Raw genomic sequence first — 20,433 nt, forward strand, 5'->3', positions numbered from 1 at the left:
TTTCACACATGCTTACGAAGACACAGTGGAACACTGATGTCACGTTCATAAATTACACTCCTCCAGGTCTGGATTTAAGACTTGAACTGATTCTAAAATCCATTTTGATTTTCATGTGGCACGAGGCAATAAATCATTAAACACACTCCCGTATGCATCTTCTTAAATAGCGGAGAGCAGCAGCTCGTAAATCTCCCGTAACTTCGCCGTCCTCCCCTCCACGCTCTGAGGCTAAAACAAAGCCTGAGCCATTCTCATTCCACAGACGCTTCGCCCCAGCACTTACAGCCTTTTGATGTCTGATGCACAATCGTCCTGTAGGACAATTGAAACACGACCACAAACCTCTGAACAGCTTTTTACTGACAACACGTTTAGAATCTCCTACTTTGACTTATGTTTTACAGTGTTGCATACAAAAAGGTTAAAAGAGTGAAACTGAGAGAGAGACTTTTCAAATATGAGAATAAGGAATAACACTAACAATAATTCTCCACAATGTACTTATAGAAAATGCAATAACATTTGAACATTCAATAACATGGCTAAATAAAGTGTAACTTGTCTGCTGTGACGTCATCAGAGTGACTTCACCTGCAGCGCCGTGTGGTCCCGCGCTGGGAATCAGTGAAAGCAGCGCCCACAGACCTTAATTATTCACAGCAGGAGGATGTTGTGTGGCAGCGAGGACGGAGACACACACTAATCAGCAGGTGACAGCCTCCACGGACCTGTGGGATTCAGAGTCTGACTCCTCCTCAGCAAACGGAGCCTTCAGGGACGGATCCATCACGCCACCACTTTTACTGCACCTTTACTTCTGTTAATAAAAGGTTTTCACAAACAGAGCAGTTCGCGCCGGCAGCAGAGGCCGAACGGCAAACAATGAAGGAACACGATGCACAGTGCAAACACTGACAACCCAACAGCAACAGAGCCTCCAAGTGTAGAGATGTTTATTGTCTGACACGTATCAGCAGTGTTTCAGCAAAGCAGAGGGGACCCACATGAAAGCGGAGACGGAGGCTCAAAGCTGCTCCCGTGTTGATCACGTGACTTATACAGCTAATATTTGCATATAAAGATATAAAATAAATGTTTTCTGTAATCAGGATGTGGCCTTGTGCTGCACAAGCCTTTCTCTGGTGATCGGGTACTGATCCGTTTGCACTCGCTCAGACCTGTCTGTACTTTGCCTAATGCTTCGTACCGCAGCAACACATCGAACTATAACATCCCGTCCATCACCTGCAACAACAGCAGCCCCACTGAGAGTGTGTCTGCTACTGGAGGCATTCGGATGAACATTAGAGTCCAGGAGCCCCATGGGAGCGCAATCATTTAGTGCTTTATAGATCAGCCATAGGACGTCGATGTGCAGGAGAACAGGGGGTTTGTGTGTTTGTCTCTGCTCTAAATAAGCCTCCGTCTTCAGATTGTCTGTCTGGTGTTTGGGCAAAAGAAGCATCGCATTCATTTAGCAGGTAGTGGAGATGTGCAGTCAGCTGGATTGACCGGTGCCCAAGAGAAACGAGTGGATCAATGTATTAATTGTGTTGAAATATGCTGGATCACCAGGACGTCCTGTAGGAGGCAGTGACCCCTGTCTGACGCGTGTGCAGGTCCTGATGCAAAGCACTCACCATTAAATGAATGAATGAAAAAAGAGACATGAAATATGATCATTCCTTAATAAGCTGTGTTTTCATTGCAGGAGAGTCAATAATAATCGCTGAGAGTTCAACTGAGGGCGACGCAGGAGAAATATGAATGGTTTCCTTGATTTGAGAAAGTTTTATGACCTACCTTGAAAGTATGTAGATTTGAGAGCGACCTGAGAAGCAGCTCGGGGCCGTTCTCAGCATTAAAAGAAGTGTGATTATGAGGATCAAGGATGACTGCGTAATTTGTGTTATTAGGAAAATGGAAGCGCCTCAAAGTTCTCTGCTCTCCATGAGTGTGACAGCTGACCGCGAGTCAACGGCGCGTGAGTTTGTCTTTATGTGCAGCCGCGTTGCAAATCGATGTGTTTTCAGCTGGAATTTACAACCATATCTCCCCTCTCGGCGCGTTTCTGCTCGGCCTCATATCTTCCCGCACCTCCGTTGACCTTCGTTTTTCCTGTCTCTCTCTCGGTCCGTCCCCACTTACCCTCGGAGTTTCACAAGCGTTTGAATCTCCAGAACAAGGCTGGAGGCTATGAAAAGACCAAATCAGCCTTGTCAGAGAATTTCTTCTCACTTTCAATTTCCACCCTGATGGCGCTGGCAGTGCAATCATCTATTTCTAGCCGGCTAGTTTTGTTTCTGTTCTGAAGAACACAAACAGTCCTCCCCCGTCGCAAAGTAATATCTCAGCAAACGCGTCTTGTGATTCGAGACTCAGAAGCCGCACTGAGCACTGATTGACAGAAAAGAAATCAATCAGGGAACTTTGAGGAATGCTGTCCGTGTTCTGCTTGGAAAGATGAATGTTTATCTATGGTCTGACAGTCTGTTATCGTGTGACAGATGACGTCTGGGTTCTAACTCCAACTAGCTGCAAATCCTCCAGAAAATACCCAAGAAAGTGAATGTGCAGCCACTCAGTGACTCCGATGCTGCTGGAGTTGAACATTTGGTTTAATAAATGTCAGTGATGCTGAACGAAGCAGGAGAACCCTCCTGCACTCCACAGTTGTCCACTGTTTTCCATATGTAACGTGTGGAACCTGCTGCGTTTTAGTGCTTCTGTATGTTTTGGTGCAGCAGCTTCTGCTTCATGCGTTTTATAATTTCCTCTCACAAACACAGATTGACGCCCGTCCTAATTCCCCGGATGGACGTCCCCACACAATCTCAGGCTCAGCTCCGACAAAGTTACCAGAAATGATAACATCATGATACACTGATGACTGCAGTAATGAAACACTATTCCTGTGAGAGCGTCGCTGCTTCTCCAATAGTCTGTTATATTTGTGAATTCCAGCTGATTCCCCAAACACATGCTTCCATTTTCTACTTAAAATGAGCTCCCGGCCTCCGTCCTGGTGATGCCTCCAATGCAATGAGGTGACTTAAGATCCCCCACTAATGTACTGTTCATTAGTTACTTTATTTATGTTGCAAACAAACACAGTAACACAAACATCTGTTCACACAGGAAAGTTGAAGACGAACACTGCGACCAGCAGCGCTCAGCAGGTGATAATGGGACAGAACATGGAGCATATTACGGATGAAGCCCCGCCCACATCAGAGTCAGAGACTCATGGATCAACCTTCTTATTTTATTTTTACTCTAACATAAAGCTTTGATGTGTAACATTAAAGATTGTCTTATATAAAAATGCCCCACAGTCATAAAAGTATTCTCTATATTTAATTTACCAATTTAAAGTAAGTGCAGATTTTTTTGCATCATTTTATAGGAACTAATAAAGACGGAGCAATACTTGTTGTGAAGAAGGGCAAAATAATCGTGTTACGCATTAAGTTGCATTAAGTTGCATTAAGTTGCATTAAGTTGCAGCTCTGCACCGTTTGGCTTTTCACTACAGTGATAAACTTGCTTCTCTTGAAGATAATACATTTTATTCATACACAAGGCCAATCAAGCATTTTGGGGCAATCTTCTTGTACAACATGTGGAATCAAAGGCTCAACACGGCGCTTGGTGTGTGTTTCATCTGTTTATCCTGCGCACACATGACTGAGCTTCGGAGGCTTTTTCAGCGCAGCCTCTGGTTATACTTAACGAGTGCGTTCCATGAAGACCACCTCCTTCTCCTGGAGATGTGTTTACACTTTCCCTCTATCTTGGAGCCAATTACAAGTCTGATTGCTGGACAAGTTTGATAAAAGTCCTGTCGTGAAAAATGGAAACTAATTTCCAGCCTGAGGCTCATTTCTCTGATGTTCCCTAACTTATTACACACAGCCAAGGGATCGTCGGATCACAGAACATTGCTCCATGTTTGGCTGAGGATGTGCTGAGGCGCTGCCGTGTTCTCAGCAGCACAGCTGCTTGTGTGCAAATCACAGGATGAGGAAAAAGTTGGTGTTAACATCCATTCAGACCACTGGTTCTCTGTCCAGAAGTAGCCTCTTCAATGTAACACATGAACCAATGTGGGTTAAAAAGCTGCGTCTATCATCTGAGGTCAGAGATCTGTTGTATTGTAATAATAGTAAACAAGGCTTGAGTTACTTTGCACAAAACAACTGGTGCATCGTTTCTTTAAGGTCACTCTCGTTCTCGTTCTCACTTTAAATATTGACTGACACTAATGCTACATAATTGCAGAACTTTCTGAGTTAAACACATCATTAGTTTTGCTACAGTTCAGGCAAAGTCTATGTGAAACGCAAACCCGAGCACCGGTACGGATCCATGTGTGTTTATGTCTTAACCTCTTCAGCGGACGCTTCATCTACTGTACGTTGAGGAGGAGCTGCTGCAGTGGACAGACGCTGGAACTGAGACCCGCATCAGAAAAGGTTCTGATGAATGAATAAGACAGAGAGTTACATCTGCTTAACTCTGAAACTCACTCTTGTTTTAATAATTGATTCATGTCAACATATTTATGAATCTGGAATTTTATAGGAATTCCAAAATTAAGTGTAGAATGTGAATTCCAACAACCTAAATTTAAAAAAGGCCAAACAGACTCCACTCATAACTGTTCTGCATAAACTCGACCGTTCATTGAAGCGGCCTCCGTGGAATAAATCACTAATGGCTCAGCAGTTTCATTTTTGTTCTTTGAAGGCTGCTGCATGAAGCTGGACAGATTGAGAAAATCAATTCTCTGGTGGTGGGGGTCCATATTTACTGTGATGTTTACAGATGAAGGGATGGAGAAACCAAGCGCCAGGTCTGAATTAGGAATGAAGATAAATGGAGCTGTCTGGTTTTAAAGCTGCAGGGGACTGAGGGTTTAGTTAAGTGTACGTAACCCTGACTACTCTGCCTTATGGAGTGTTGAGTTGGCACACGCACACACAGAGGACAGACAGACACACACACACACACACACACACACACACACACACACACACACACACACACACACACACACACACACACACACACACACACACACGCACACACACACACATACAGAGGACAGACAGATACACACATGCACGCACACACACATGCACACACTTTTTTAGAATATTTACCTTTTCAGTGTAAATCTTGACACATGATATTGTTCATTTTCAAAGTGCTCAGACTGAGTAAATCTTAGCAGAGAAGACTGGAGTCCTGCTTCTCAGGGGTCACACAAAAAAGACAGGAGTCATCACTGCAGACAAGCAGCGAGCCTCCTACTGTAAATCATGTTACTGTAATGAATACATAACAGAGGACATGGGAATCAAGCCTGTTTTATTATACTCCTGAGGCTAATGCAGCAAAGAACCTATTGTAGAGACATAAATGGGTCTGAAAGAAACACAGAACTGTCAGGTCTGTCACAGAATAAAGAAGAGATGGCAGCGAGCTGCAGCCGACAGTTCAATCAAAGTGTGGGTAATAGTTCATCTTATCGGCGCCGGTGGTGTCATGAGCAGACACCTGCACCCAGAGCTCAGCGAGAGCACACGCGCCTCCAAACTGGGCCTGGCGCCATCCGGGCCCACAGGCAGCCATCAGCAGAACCGCCCGGCCCACAGGCAGCCATCAGCAGAACCGCCCGGCCCGTCCACCGGAGAGCTGCAGGTCCGAGTCCCATCAACGGTCAGAAAGGATTCCAGCTCCGCTCCGTGCGTCTGCTCCTCACTTACAGGAACTCTGGATCACAGTACATCCTGTGTAACCGAGTATTTAAAAGATGTTTGTTCTTGATAGACAGAACTAGAACACGTTTGTTTAACTGAGCTCCAAACAATCAGGGGGTAAATTTATTAGACTCTGTCAAAGTTTTTTTAAATGAATGTTTCAAAGTCAATGTCAGTGGATTTTTTCAGGTGCTGCCGGAGGTCTGCAGGTAATTCCAGGCTTTAGTCACACGGTGGCTCCACGGACCTGGACATGGGCCACTTTAACGCAGCTGGTTCCGTTTTGAGGCCATCTGCCTCGACTGGTTCCACATGTGGAGATCAGAGGGTTAAATGAGAAACAAGGAGACACCCCCACTGCTGTTTACTGCCTCTCATTTTATAAGGTGATACAGTTAAATATATCAATTACTAATAAACACTTACTCGCGTGTTTAATCTACAGATTAATGATTAATTAGTGCTTGTATATATTCCTATAAACTACAGTTTGGTGGAGTTTTACCTCTGGGAATAGTTTAGATCAGTGAGCGTATGTCAGGTAAAAGTTCTAGCTTCCTGGCACGACCTGCCTACATGCTGGGTCAAACTTTGCTCCAGTGTGAGAGGGAGAAATCTAAAAAGCGATGATGGGGCACGAGGACGTGGTAACCGGCAGAAAATAAGAGAATTGGGGGAAATATTCAGAAATCTAAATGCAAATTGGAAAATCCTCCACAAGCGGACGTACATTAGTCGGGGCACATGTGTGCATTCGCACTAATTCAGCAGGGAGCAGGCGGCGCGTGCGGGGCGAGCCTCGAGCGCTGGCTGGAGCATCCTGATAAGGCGGTAGGTGCTGTGCAGATGTGTGGTACTGGGCTGCTGGCTGCAGCGCATTGTGCGCCGCTGGTTTGGCATCGGTGTTCTTCCCTGCTCAACCTGTCAGCGTGTTATCTGAGGGGACCCAGAGGCCTCCTCCGGGGCGGGTCTGCGTAATGACAGACAATTACTTATCACAGACGAGCAGTGGGGCACAAAGTCTTGTGTTTCAAAGGGTTTATAGAGCTGCCTGACAACCGGGACCACGCGCGTCTTTAGCTTCTTGTATTTTTTATGTATTTCATAAAGCCCAGGTTATATTTCAATCCAACGTTCCGGCAGCAGAAATTGCTGCAATCAGTAATCCCCCCAGCAGTGAAGTGCATCTACCTAAAAACCACTGACCTCAGGTTCAGCCTAATGAATTCGCAGATTTGTGCTGCTAAGCAAAAGCAAACAATTCTACAGTAAGTCACAGCAGGCAATCGAAGCTAGTGGTCGTAAGACGCTTACTGTAATCAATCAATCCACCTCGGCTCAGCTCTTCAATCATCCGCAGCACTCCAGCGCCCGGCCGCAGAAGAAATACTGAGCACAAGCTGCTCATGGACGAGAGGTTGAACCTGCGGCTGAAGGCGTTTCAGTCCCAGCCTCTCAGACTGTACTCAGGGAATATTTACATAATCTGGGCCTGTAGTGATTGTGATAATAATTCATTTATGATTAATTTAACAAGGTTGTATGTGGTTTCATGTGGCATCTGATGGCATCACATTGCCTTTGTATGAAGCTGAATCACCATGGTAACAGCTCTCTGTGCATTAGTTGTGTTGTTATTTGCCACCAAGGAAACCGTTTGCCCACATTGGCTGTGTTTTGGCCGCCACGGACGCGCTGTCTAAGAGTCCAGGAGGGACGGCGTGAAGGTTCAGGGATGCTAACGTTCATGTCTTCACGCCGTCCAAGTGAAATTACGGGCAAATAACGCGAGAGTCTTAACTCTGGTTTTATTTTACAACGTCTTGGCCCCTTTCCTGGAATGCGAGCGCGGTCCTCGGATAATGGGCCCGTTATCATCATACAAGAGGGCGCTCCTCAAGGGAATACGCTGTCAGACAAATTGGATAAAGCAATGAAAGGGAAACGTTAATTTGTACTTAGAGGAGAAGAAAGAAAAAGAAAATGAGTGGAATGAAGAACCTTCTCTGTGCATCCTCCACTTACTGTTCTCTGAGGTGAGAAACCTACAGTGTATGAGGACACACAGTAGGAAAAACAACAAGTCTTTGGAGGGAAAGAATCAATCATGCTCATTTAGGGTGTGTGGGTTTTTTCCAGTAATACAAGAATATAGAATTGAAATGTAAAAATCCTAGAACGACCCTGACGACCGGTTTCATGCTCCTGGACAACTAGTCCAGTACAGTTTCTGGCCCGAGTGGAGTGGGAGGAGCTTGATGGCTGAGATGCACACAATGGGAACTGAAGAGGAGCTACAGGTGAGAGCACTGACGGAGACAAGGACGAACGGCTCCGTGATTGCTCAGCTCACTCACAGTTTGTGCAGAGGCCGAGGGGGAGCGAGGCACTGCAGGTGCCCAGGACAGAAATTGGAGTTGGAGGAGGAGATTGCGGAGCAACAGCAGCCGAGGATGATGGGAACTCACAGACTTGAGGAGCACAAGCATCAGCTAGTTTCCTCCAGTAGAAACTCCACCTGCCGCCTGTAAACAGGGGATGAGCTGGAAACGCCAGGACGCCTGAGGTCAAGAGGAATAAAGGCTTCAAAGCGACGAGCTTCTGCTAATTCATAGCTGCCACTTGATTGGCTGCGTGCAGCGCTGCAACCCCTTCTGTCCTCGTGTCTCACAGACAACAGTCAGTGTTTATTCAGCGGCGAGCTTGACCTGGAAATGATCCAGAGAATTCAAATGAAAGCTGCGTTTGACCGTGTTTTGTCTCTGTGCCTTTCATGTTAATGAAACGAGGAGGAACGGAGGAACCTGTCAGACCTTCTGACCACATGGGCTGCTCAGTTATTGGATGAACCACTTCAGTGGAAGCCCGGAGATTGAAAATTCTTTGTAGATCTCTTCAAACCCCTCTGGTGTGAGACGGCACAACGCGGCATCAGGGAGGAAAAAAATGCTCTCAAAGTGCAGGTGTCCTTTACGGTATTTTACTTTTCTCATTACCAGAAAGAAAAATGAAACATCAGAAGGGATTTCGTGTCCTGTGGAACCAGAGACGGGTCGAGTGTATCCTGCAGTTATGTGTTTGAGCGTAAGTAGAGAAGAACCCTGGCTTTGACCTCGTGACCTTCTCACAGTAATGTCCCAGAAAAGAGGTTTGTGACAAAAGAATCCACGTAACGAGGTCACAAGATAATAGGCTGAATGTATTAAGTGTCAGAGCGGTAGCGTTGTTTAGCACAATGTAATATTTCATACTTCTTTTCATGTTAATGGTTTGATCTTGATGAATGAGCTGCAACAAGAAACGTGATAATAAAGCGTGTATGTGTCCACATGAGGCTGGATCTGGGATTCCTGCGCGCCGACGCATAACAGCAGAAATGTTTGCTCTGTCACAGATCAGCTGATTAAATCATCCTCCCTCAGAGGTGAGCGCCACCGCGGCGGCTGTAGGTCGATCAAGGACGCGGCGATCAGTGGGGGGGGGGTTACGGATCAAAGAGTCGGCGAAGAATCACTGACAAGACGAGGACGGCCCGAAACGCACACACACACACACACACACACACACACACACACACACACACACACACACACACACACACACACACACACACACACACACACACAGGAGAATTCAACGCTGGCACTGAGCAAAAACAGAATTAGCATTTGTGACAGTAGGTGCTAAATCACTGGAGGCTTTATGTAAAGCAGTCACATGAGAACCAGCGCGTACAGTAGCTCAACCAGGCGACGGCCGTTATGAAGAAATCCAACCACTGAGACGTTCAACTGGGTCCAAAGTCTGAACCTTTAATGCTCTAAGCAGCTGTCGCTCCATTGCACAGAACCAGCAGTTCTGTCTTGACGATCGCTCCACATTTCTACTAAATAAGCATCCACCCTTGGATTTCTCTGCACGTCTGAGGCTCCTACACTTCAGGCCCGGGTGTCGAGGTGACGCCCAGTCGATCACGGCTGTTTTCCGCTGGTTCGTCGCTCTCGCGTCGTCCTTTCAGGCTCTTTGTGTCTGTTTTGCATCTCTTTGTAGCTGCTTGTTTGTAATTTTGTGGTTGTTCAGTTTCTCCGTGATTTTTGAGTCTCTTTGTTGTCATTCTTGTGTCCTCGCGTGTCGGTTGTAGTTGTTTGTGTTTCTTTGTGGTTGCATTCTCTCTCTCTCTTAGTAGTTGTTTGGTATTTTTTAGACTCTTTTATCTTTTGTTTTTCATTGTGTTCATTTGAATTGGAGACAATATGACTATTAATGAGACAAAAGTAAACAGAGGCTTTGGCTCAGTTGCCTCACGACCCCATGAACGCCTGAAACTAAATGCAATAAATGTACTGTTATATTTCTAGAATTCCGATTATTGTTACGTAGAAGGAAAACACACATTCACCTCATGTTCTTTTCTTTGCGTGTAATTGTTCCAATTTTAGGGCTTTAACACAACAGGCTGCGCACATTACATCTGTTTGAAGTCCTGCCTGTTCCACTCATGTCTGAGTGGTATAAACAGTATGATGTGAGCTTTCAAACAAACAGAGGTAACAGTGGAATATCACATTCACTCTGTGGGTACATACAATATAAGATGTTTGGGACATTATTTCTGTAGGTAGAAACAAAATGTGCTCTAAGTACCCGTCTAGTCTTGTTTCAATGCATTCTGGGAAACACGTTTGGCTGGTTGACCTTCTCAGTGCATGTGCTGGTAAAGAGCTAAGCAGCAGCCCCATTAAGATTGGACAACCTTCTAAATAATGAATAATTACCCAGAGGTTTGGTGTTTGATTGAATCTTTGGACAATCACAATCTCCATGGGCAGAATGTCATTAATCACATTTATGACACACCTCACACTTAAAGCCTGATACTGTCCTTTATGATTCTTCTCATCATTTGGTGAGGTGCGGTTTAATGCTGTTGCAGGTAAAGCAACCAAAACAGCTTAAACACCGGGGCTTTTTAATGGCTTCGCTTCCAGCTAATAATCCTCCTTCTGACTCCTGAGCCGTGGTTCGACCGTCTCACCGGCTCCAGAGCTCGCTGGCTTCACGCTACAGTGAGCCTGCACTCGGTCAGGCAGCTCATACTCTCCCAATGAAAGGTTTATGAAGTCATTAGTGAGGTTTTCATACGTTGATGCCACTTTTAAATGTCCGTGCCACTTTTAATTAGTTCACAGCTAATAGTCATGTCCAGCGCGGAGGTGGACGAATGAGAAAAGCCTTTCAATTACTATTCAGCAGGGCTCCTGGCTCCTGCAGGCTGCTGGTGTGGGGAGCGGCACCGGGTTGCGTTGCTGTGGTGTGATGAGCCTAATAAAATACCATATTGCTCCGGGTCGCAGTTATTCTCATGATTATATACTTTGTTTTCAATCAAATGAGCTGCAGTGGTATCATCTACTATGAGACTCTCATATAAATGAGGGAACATAGAAAGGTCCCTGTTCAATGTGTAAATTATGATGAGCTTATCTACGCAGCTTAACAAACTGCACACACATCAGCGTTCTGGAGGCCATTTTCAGCCAATTAACATTGAATCAGCTCAGAGCAGAATAGAGAACAACCTGCTGCATCCAGAGAGAAAATGCTGCTCTCTCACAACTGCAGCAGATAACACGCCCTGTTATTTACCTATTTTGTAATTATCTTTTTCATTAAAGGCATTTTTCACAAACGATATTAAGTCATAATAAAAGGGAGCGAGCCAGCTCCCAGCTCCCAGTAGAACCCAGCGCAGAGCAGTGATTCAACATGAATCATATTTATGCTGTAATTTCACTGATACTAAATTCTTTATCTTGTTTGGGTATTTATACACGACATGCACCCATGAGGGAAAATTCATCCCTAGTAAGCACCATCAAGAATATTCAATTTAGTAAATGTTATCAGTGCAGATTTTCACAGTGCACAGTTTTTTGTTCCACTTCTGAACTAATTAAGACAGAGCAGGGGAATATTCCCCTCATCTAGTAAAGTAACTGTAGCCGGCATCAACCCAATGATTATGCAGTTGTTGTTGTGTTGGATGCTAACCAGCTGCAAAATTGCTTTGACACACAAAGTGGAAGCTGATTCTTCTGGTTTTAAGCAAAGTTATTTTTTATTAAGACGTGTCAGGTGTGACGTATTGTGCAGAAAGCGATTTGCTCAGTGGGATTTATTAAAACCAGAATGTATTATGCATGCGCCAGTAAATGCCTGGAGAAAACCATCGCAGCCCTCCACTCATTCTAAATGAGTGTGTTGTCGACTCGCGCTGCACATAATAAACAAAGCTGCAGACGTGATCTGTCCGCAGTTATCGTCGCAGTGTTTCCTGAAGAGAGGTCCGTTCTAGAGTAGTGAAATGGTGACGAATGCACATTCACTCCAATTAGTGCTTCAATTTCAACGACTGGTACAGTATCTCAGATTGAATCTAACTACCTGAACGTGAAAATCTCATTAAAAAGCAATACGGTTACTGTACGTTCTCATTTTTATTTAATTCCTTCCTATTAATTGATGGTTTAAGGGAAGTGACTTTAACTAATAAAAGGCTTCGCCGCCTTGCTCTGGCCACGCCCACTTCCTGGTTTGAGCAGCAGCTTTAAACACTCACCACTGTCATAACCTGATATCAGATTGTTTGCTCATCTCCTGCAGGTAAGCTCATCGCTGCCATTTTATCCTACGAATCATCCCATCTAATCAACTTTAGTTTAGTAGAAATTATTCGGTCAAGTTTTCATGGATCAAGAAATCTTACGGAGAGAATTAAGTCAAGTTGTGAGCTCTCGTTTTACCAGAAGGATTAGTCTGTGCTGCTTTGCTTAATTTATAGATTGTTTTGATTCTGATACTATGATCCTTTGTGGAGAGATCAATTTGCATAAAAAGTGTTCATGTGTTCAAAATGTTTGTTTCCATGATCATGTGCAGTGAAATGCCGTGCTGTGTTCTGTGGCGTTTGGGTCTCCAGTCTTCATGCTTTGTTTTAGAAGCCCCCAGTAGAGGTCTAAGTGTGATCAATACAGCCACACTCAGAAATGTATCAGTCGCTTCAAATCATAATCTGACACTTACTCCTCTGTAAGACGCGCTTCATGCAGTGATCTTTACACGATGCCCTTTACAAGCGCCGCTGCAGCAGAAGGGTCAGATCTACCTGCAGCCAGCTTTGAGATCACAGATCAGGAGGCAACGTGGAGCAGTGAGTGAGGGGAGTCTGAGCGTAACCGTCCTCCATTCAAACCCACCTTTACTTTAAGATTAGCAAATCCTCAGCAGCTGCTGCTCACACTCAGCACCTCACTCTGTATCAAAGAATCATGATCAAACAACGATTAAAACACATCATTTCAAATGTAATTATTTGTCAAAAGCAAAGTACGGGGGTGATGTTCTATGCAGATGTACCCAAAAGGTCAAGAACCAGTCACTGTGATGGCTCCCCCCACGGATCTTTGTTAATGCATATCCACAGGTCTAGAAACAAGCTCTTGATAGAAGGTTGTGTGCTGTTCTTCCTGATTGGTGCACTGAGGCACTGGTGGCATGAGAAAGGAAGACGTCCATCACATGCACTAAAGCCTCCTGCGCTCGGATAGGGTTTGATTTCAAAGACTCCGGCTGCTGCATGCAGGTCTTTCTGTCGTCTTCAAACGCAGCTGGAGCTTGTTTCATATGGAGGTTCTTGATTCTGCGTGGAGTTTCCGGGTCGGGACTATTTGCTGAGCCGAGGTGTGATGGAGTGGCCCGAGTCCCTCGCACGCCTCGTCGTGGTGCCGTTCCCTGACAGCTTCACGCCGTGTCACTAAGTTATTCCACCGCGGGGAGCAATGGTCTCGCATGTAGTTTCTCATCATTTTTGTCACTTATTCATGCAGCGTTCCCAGGTGCTGCCATTTTTCCTTGTTCTATGATTATGCCTGACATAAGAGTTATGCCGCATCCTATGGTGCAACCATATTTAAAGCCTCCCGTCAGACTTGGATATCTGTAAATCAGCTTGCACATTTATAGCAGCGTTAGCATGCTAAGCTAAAGTAGGAGATAAGTGAGAATCATGATGGGGGTGCATGATGCAAATCTATACAACTCCAACCTGTGAACACAAGTGGCATTGGTGCAGTTTTATGGGAAGCCATCCAATAGTTGTTTTCACGAAACATCTTCATTAGATGTGGACCCATGAAGATGGGAAATAGGAATAAGACCCCCCAAAGTACAGATGCTGGAGGTGATGGAGTTTAGGCAGCAGGTGGCTGATGGAAACTCTCAGCTGAGTGTTCTGAAACATCCTGAGGGTAATGTTGGTTGGGCTGCACAGTAGTATATTAAAACACAAACATAGAATCACAATTACAGAATAAAGGAGATTGGATTTTTTTGGTAAAATAAAAAAGAAATCGTGATGTGAGAGAAAATGTTTGGAAGCGCCATGCGAATCACAACCTCGCGTCGTTTGTAATTATGAATGGATGCTGCCAGAGTACAAAATAGGTGGCAGAAGTTTATATTTGAACAGATGATGAAATTAATGAGGAAATTTATTAGGAGGCTCAATTAGTGCGGAGCGGGGACGAGCATCCCTCATCCTCATGATGGTCATTAATTAAACCCTCAACTGCAAAACAACTTCTTGAAAAGCCGCACAACAGCTGATGCAACACTCTGCTCTGCTCCATTTTCTCCATCAGGCTAAATGTGGCAGGAGCTGCAGCAGCTTTTACCTGATCAGGAGCAAATAAAGCAAAGGTTACATACAAGCCTTAGTAAAATAATAGTCTTCATCTTAGTTCATGTAACAATCTGTAGAGATTGAGGAAACAAGGGCAGTTCAATAATATGAATACTCATTACAAGAACACGGACAAACATGAACCGGACATGTTCCTAAACAGAGGGTTCAGTTGGTGCCTGAACAGAAATATTGATTCAATCACACGCCCTTGGTCACCTGAGTTAATGAATCAGTGTTTCCACATGTGCAGCCGATGATAGATGAAGTATTGTCTGGCTGCTGCTGTGCTTTGGATGATTAGCACTCTCATTAAGAGCAGCGCTGGTGTGTGTAAATCTCAAGAGAGATGAAACATCGAGAGCAATGACACATAGTGTCCGCACGGCTCCTCATCACCTCAGACCGACTGCCAATATTACACCAGAGCAGCATGTTTGTTTTTCTTGCAGCAAAACGTGTCTGACTTCCCTTTTCACCTTCTTCATTGCACAGTATAATAGTAGTGTTAAGATGTGCTGTAACCAGATCTCACCCTGTCGCTGATGTGAAACGGCAGCCGTGTCAGAAGGAGATGCCGCCGCCTCGTTAGAATGACGAGGCCGTCACATCCCAGAGTCCTCAGCGCCCGCTGACGTGTTTGGACCCGGGACGACCCGCACATGTAGGTCGCCGGCTCCAGACAGCAGCTGAAACAGGGCCAATAGATGAGAAGGAGAAAACGAGTTTCTGCTCACAGAAGAACACAAACGTTAACGTACAAACGGCATCGACTGCCGTCAGTCAATGTGTTCAGTAACAAGAGCACAAACCTGCAGTGGCTCGTCTTTGACAGCGGCTGAACTGCATTGATCAGACATGCGACCCTGAAGCTTCCGTGTATGAAGAACTAATGCTACTGTAAATACCATCAAGATTAATGCAGCTAAACTGCTCAGAGACTGAAGGACTACGAATACTGTCCAAAGGCAGGAGAAGAACTCTTCAGAACATTTTGAGTCTTTCTATAAATAAAAGCAGCATTAATGAAAGCAATTGAATCATTACACACATTTTTGTAACTAGGCTTCTAAACTGTCCATAGTGGCCTAGCAACAGCGCAAGTGACAAATAAAGACGGAAATTGCTTAAGTCACTCAGTCCCAGATAACTACTGTACCAGGAAGGCACAAAAAACACGCCGCATAAAACCCACGGTTTGTAAAGAGCTGCAATTCTGTCATTTTCTTCATAATCAAGATGTTATGTGACTCTATTTCAAGCTACAAAAGGAAGTAATACAGGGAAGAGGGAAACTTTCCAATGCTCACATTATTAAGGAGTGGAGGAGACGAGAGGCTGAATTAGTACCGAGGTTTTTACTGGAGCATGTTTAGAGACAAAGTGTCACGGAGGAAATAAAAATGTCTCCTCATTTCATGTGGAGACTGAGCGGAGGAGCTTCCTCTGTGACCTGCTTTAGTTTTGACCCTTACCCTGAAAACATCCATCATTCACAGCGCTGGGAGCCGGACGGAGCAACCCCATGTCCCTTCACTTGCCTCCTGCAGAACACCTGCTTCGCTGCTGCCGCGGGACAAGAAATGGGATCAAAAAACCATCCATACTGCCTTTTCCATATAATAACTTTCTATGTAAATGCATTTGTTTCTAAAAACTTTCCAAACAAATCTTAATATATCATTTGACAAGTAATGAAGTGAGGCACAGTTTCAATGTAAAAACTAAAAACAATGTGATAGGACTCATGAACAAGCCCCCTCCCCCATTCTATGAGATATAAATAAGGGACGGATGGATGGATTCTTACAATTTCTTTTTGCAACTGTTTTGTCTCAAAACCTAAAATTAGAAATCATGAAGGGGAGCAGAGAACAGAGGAGTTGAGTGTAGTAAATAACTGGGAAGCAGTAGCTGAACACATCACAAAAACCTGCTTCTGCCTTGGGATTTGTGGGAAGCCATTTAAAGAGACCACGCTACAGTCAGTTTATTACTTTTTTATTATTGCGTGGTTTAGGAATTGCTCCACAGATGACATGGATGGGTTGTGTAACCGTAAAAGTGGCGAGCAGGATCATTGGTGCTAAACTGCCTGCGCTGCTTCACATTTTAACCAAGAGAGTGATTTCAAAGGGTTGAAAGATTTTGGAGTGTCCTCTTCATCTCTGGGGAGATTGAGATTCTCTCCTCTGGGCTGCAGAGCTGTAAATGAGTGTGGGACTGCTTTGACACACAGCGCTAACAATGGGCCTTTTATGTAAACGAATAAAGGGTTAGCAGTCGTGTGATGTCACATTGGGGTTTCTCTGGGTGACTGTTGACATAGTTTTGCCGTATATTCTATATCAGTGCGACACTGCATGTAAAGCATATATGACTCCCTGTAGGTTCCTTTCACGTTCATTCCACCTGGTGAATCTGAGCAGATGTTGAGTTTCCGTTCATCCTAATGACCCCTGTGGGCGGATGTTCCACTGGGCCCAGCTCCTAGCTTGTTTGCAGGTAGCATTGGCCTTTTTGGCTACAAACAGTTGCTTGCTGTGTCTGGAAATAAAGCCCGCGAGACTCAAGCAACGCCGTAAAACCGTGTGTTATAAATCCAAAACAATGAGCTGGAAGACGATAAAACGCTCCATAGCGCTGAGGGAGATGCTAAGTTGGGCGATCGTTTCCTGAGCTCATCAGCGCCAGCGCCTCTCTCACATCATGGGGTTTTTTGAACTACTGCTAATACAAACACGGAGCGGCTCCTTCTTCAACCTGCCATACAGTACGTAGCGCTGCAGCTAACTAAGCTAGCCGCCGCCACAATTAGCCGGCGTGTTGTCTGCACGTGTCTCCCAGCATCAGCGTTGAGGCAGCACAGATTAAAAGGTTGCATGAGGCGAACGGCTCGCTTGCCACGGAACATCTGTGCTCCCTGATGAAAGCAGACTCTGTTCGATTTCATCTCTGCCGTCTCTGCTCTTTTCATCTCGGCTTTGCAATACACACCGAGAGGTGCAACACAATAGCACCTGTCTTCATGAAGTGCAATCATGTCATTTCCCTCCCTCTCGGTCTAAAGGTTACAGCCTTTCATTGATTCGGAATGTCACTCCTGAGTAACCCTACATGCAAAGCTGAAAAATGTTGGAGCTCTCATCCCACTTTCCTAATCTCCCCTCATTGTTCTGCCCCCTGCACACACACACTGACGTGTTATATGCATGATGAGCATTAAGTGTTTATGAATTGCTGCTGTGCCTCATTCTGTGGCCTTAACTGTAACTGTCAACGGTTCAATAGTGAGAGGAAACCGACCTCCTCCTTCACAGCCTTTTCCCAAAACATATTAATAACCACAATGTGTAAACAATCTTAGTAAAAGAAACAGTTGTAAACGTGCCCCAGTCCATGAATCTGGTTTCTTACTCTCATTATTAAATAGTTTTATGATTTTATCCCTATTGATTGGAATGATTAGCAAACCGCTGAAGCGTATTGTATTTTTCCTTCACGCATGTGACACGAACCGCATCACTGCTGTGATACCAGAGCCTGAAGAACCACAACAGCAAACAGCCCTGTTAATAAAGGAATGAGGTGAAGGACTAATTACTGCCCAGCATTCGCTGCAGATTTTATCCAGCTTCGACCTCCAGGTCAAGATTGATGCATCACTTTCAAGATTAAGTGGATCTTTCATAAACTTTGTCACTTTTTATATGTAACTTTGTCCCTTCTTTTATTCATCTTACCAAGCTCATTTTAATTTATATAGCACTTTGCTCTTTGCTGTCAAAATTTTCTGTTGCATAGCAACAAGAGTGACCTAATGTCCCTTACATTGTTTGAATCCCGGCTCCCCTCGCTTACATCTGACTTTCAAGCTGTGCTTTGCATTTGAGATGGAAGGGAAAAAAGCCCCTATGATCATGGCCTTATAGCTGACAGACACGGGGAGGGCAGAGGAGGCGAGAAGCTCATCTGGTGGCAGCGTGTTTCCATCATTATCCAGTCTTATCTCAGAGGAAACATCTGAAATCACATGCAAACAGTGGCACTGTTAGAAGGAAAGTTTGTCGCGAGGTCATTTGCAAACTGCCATCTGCTTAGTGCAGTTTATGTCCACACACTGGGGCTGCGTCTCTAGCTGTTACATCACCTGACCCGCTTCTTACAAGCAAAAGCATTTCTTTTAACAATGGGATGAATGCAAGTGATGTTCAGTCGGGCTCATGTTTCAACGAAGGCATTAAAGGTCAATCGATGGTTTTCTTCCTGTGTCTATTTTACACAGACAGCTTAATGGTGTTCAGAGGGAGAGTTCAGCATTAGCTTCTTGTTAAAGACTGATTCATCAGTGAGCGAGGAGGACAAAGCAGCAAGACTTAGAAAAGGATCACACACTCGCTCCAAAATGTTTGGAACGGAGGGTGATTTTGACCCAAAGCTCCCAGTTTGCAGGAACTTCCCTTTCACTGCAGTGACACTGAGCGGAGTTGTTGTTGCCATGACGCGCTGTTCAGCTCCGGCCGCCAACGGAACATTTGGGCGACTGATGCTTCCGAGTGGAGAGCGGATGTTTTGGCCTTTGTGTTGCTTGACGCCGCGTTTGATCCGCTCACAGTGGGGGGTCTCCTTCAACATACTTTTGCATTTCATGTCCTGTTCCCTTCAGGCGTTGCCTCTCTGTCCTCCCTCGTCATCAAGCTCCTCGTCGGCCTCTCTTCTCGTCTCTGGCAGCGCTAACTGAGCATCGCGGCCCAGGCGTCCGAGCCTCACCTCTCTCCTCGTCTTCAGACTGTGTAGGCGCGCTGTCCCTCCAACGCCGACGTCTCATCCTGTCCGTCCTCATCACTTCCAGTGACAGCCTCCGCGTCTCCAGCTCTGCCTCCTGTCTTTTCATCGCACTCGCTGCCTTTAGTCCAAACAGCGTATCTGGTTGCAGTCCTGCCTTGTAAACCTTCCCTTTCTCTCAGGAAGATACCCTTCTATCACAGATCACTCTTGACACTCCCCTCCACCCACTCGCTGGCTGTACGCTCTGCTCTTCTTCACATCTCTACAACCTTCACTCCTCTTTCACCTTTACTCCTCTGCTGCGTTTTCATTCTCTAATGCACTGAGCATTTTCAATGACAGGTCTGAATCACAGGCAAACCTTTTTTTTTTTTTTTGCAGTAATATGTGCATGAGCCTTGACATTGTCTTAGTATGGAGGCTTGGAAACAGTGCCCTGTGGTGTTCAGCCCTGTATATATGGGCTTAGATGTGCAAATCACCAGTACGGTGTTCAGCAATGCACCCTCGCACTGAACCTTCACTGATCTTGATGCCAACGTGTTGCTCCCTCTCTTCTTATCATGTTTTATTTCCCCCAAAATTAAAACAAAAAAAGCCAAATGTATTCTCTTAACTTTCCCTCAGGCTATTCTAAACATAATGGATCCAGTAAAGGCAGCAGTCTTTCTGGATCGTGTTTTTTGATTTCACTGCGTTCGATTCACAATGAGAATTTTTTTAAACAAAAAAGGATGTTTTGTCACATCACTTTGTTTTACATGTCAGGCAGAATCTGTCCTGAGGGTCTGGGCTCGCTCTGAATAATGATGGGATGCCAGATGGTCTTTGTCTGGCAGGCTTACTCTTGTGGGTCTTGAGACTGCCCTGTACAACATCATCAGCCTGTCACTACAAAATGACAGACAGGGAAGTAGGAGGCACGGCCCATTAAATAATAAATCACATGGCGTTTAGCCGCATTACTCCCCACTGGTTCTGCTCTCTGTGGTTGGACCTCCTGGTTGATACATTTGCAGGTGCGCAGGTGAACCAGTCTCTGTCGCATCCCTCACAGTCCTACTGGACCCACCATCTGTCACACCAGCACCAGCACCAGCACATTAGTAACGGCTGTGGTCGAAGAATTCCCTATTT

This window comes from Betta splendens, chromosome 12 (genome assembly GCF_900634795.4).
Source record: "Betta splendens chromosome 12, fBetSpl5.4, whole genome shotgun sequence".
In the NCBI taxonomy this organism is placed as follows: Eukaryota; Metazoa; Chordata; class Actinopteri; order Anabantiformes; family Osphronemidae; genus Betta; species Betta splendens.